Raw genomic sequence first — 2,149 nt, 5'->3', positions numbered from 1 at the left:
GTTTCCATCAACACTAGTGCGCCCATATGATGTGTCATGCCCCTTGCGGACATGTAAGGCGAAGTCTTGGTCGGCTTACTTACCAAGTTGGCCAAGTGTTCAACCGAGGAACACAGGCCATGGGAAGTGGGTGCTTGGTGCTCATGTGTTTTCTTAAGCCACTTTTCCTTTCGTGTTTTGAAGCGAGGTTAACAAGCACACATCTTGTATTGGGGAATGATAGGCGGCGCTGGTGCTTGCACGATGAGCCACACGCCAAGTGGGTGGTTGGTGGCTGGATGTTAGGCGGAGGTTTGCTTTTGTGATCTCAAGTGAGGTTAGCATGTCCCTTTTGGCCTTGCTTTTGTGATCTCAAGTGAGGTTATCATGTCCCTTGTGGCCTTGCTCTTGTGACCTCAAGTGAGGTTAACATGTCCCTTTTGGCCTTGCTTCTGTGATCTCAAGTGAGGTTAACATGTCCCTTGTGGCCTTGCTCTTGTGACCTCAAGTGAGGTTAACACGTCCCTTCTAGCCTTGCTCTTGTGACCTCAAGTGAGGTTAACACGTCCCCTTTGGCCTTGCTTTTGTGACCTCAAGTGAGGTTAACACGCCCCTTTTGGCATTCTTTTTGTGACCTCAAGTGAGGTTAACACGTCCCCCCACTGGCATTCAATTAGTGATTTCAAGTGAGGTTAACCTTTCGCCTTGTTGGATTGTGGGTCATGTAAATTTTGTGTGTTTTCAAGTGAGGTTAACATGTTGTCCCTTTTGGCGTTGTTGGATAGTGGGCGGGTCATGTAAATTTTTTGTGTGCTTGAAGTGAGGTTAACATGATCCTTATAGCCTTGTTGTTAGGTGAGTCACGTAAATCTCAAGCGACTTTATTCCTTCATCCTTTTGCTTTCCAATCATTCACTCTCTCTATCCCCATCTCTCACACCCTACTGTTATTAATCAAATCTACGCCGTAAAATAGGAGTGGTTTTTAGTGTCCAGGTATTTTTTGCCTCGTTCAAGATTGACTCATTTGATATCTTCACTTTATAACAAAAAGTTACAAAACCTCATTTCTTTATCTGTTCAAGATTGCTTCATTTTATAACGTTAAATGACAATACCACGTTTCTTATTCTGTGGAAGATTGTTTCATTTCACTTTATAACATATTCGTTATTCATTTTATAAAGATTTACTTGGGACGGTTTTTATTGTTGAATATTCTTTTGTCTCGTTCAAGATTGGTTCATTTGATGTATTCATTTCAAAACTACAAATTACAATAACACATTTCTTTTGAATCATTCTACAACATATTGTTCACCATGTGCATGCACTTGGTGGTTGGCATGAGAAATAACAATGTGGATGCACAACGTGTGGTGCTCATGTGTGATGCCATTGATATTTCTCAATGTTCGTGCCGGAGGCTAGGTGCACACCATCCGCACGCACGTGGGGTGCTCATGTGTGCACTTGTGGGCGGATTGAGTTTCACAATGTGGATCCGGGGTGCTCATGTGTGCACTTGGTGGATGGCATGTGTGCACCAATCACCATGTGCGTGCACTTGGCGGATGGCATGTGCACGAACGATGCATTGCACCGCATGGGGGGTGCTTATGTGTGCACTTGTGGGTGGATTCAGTTTCACAATGTGGATCCGGGGTGCTCATGTGTGCACTGGGCGGATGGCATGTGTGCACCAATCATCATGTGCATGCACTGGGCGGATGGCATGTGTGCACCAATCAACATGTGCATGTGCATGAACGATGCATGCACCACATGGGGGGTGCTCATGTGTGCACTTGTGGGTGTGTTGAGTTTCACAATGTGGATCCGGGGTGCTCATGTGTGCACTTGGTGGATGGCATGTGTGCACCAATCAACATGTCCATGTGCATGCACCATGCATGCACCACGTGGGCACACCTCTTGGTAGCCGGTGCCAATTTTTTTTTTTTCATTTTTTTTCTCCCCAAAACACCCACACCTGCTCCCAAAAATTATAATATATACTTCCCAACCATCCATTGCCATTGGAATTGTGTTTTTGCCCGATTTTCTATTTTTTCAACATTTTAATATTTTAATTATTTAAAAAATTGTAAAAAAATAATTATTTTTATTTTTTTGTGTTTTAAATTCGTAGACCCCTTCTTTACATTAA

The sequence above is a fragment of the Humulus lupulus genome, assembly GCF_963169125.1.
Source record: "Humulus lupulus chromosome 8 unlocalized genomic scaffold, drHumLupu1.1 SUPER_8_unloc_40, whole genome shotgun sequence".
NCBI classification, from domain to species: domain Eukaryota; kingdom Viridiplantae; phylum Streptophyta; class Magnoliopsida; order Rosales; family Cannabaceae; genus Humulus; species Humulus lupulus.
Note: the sequence above shows the minus strand (reverse complement) of the source record.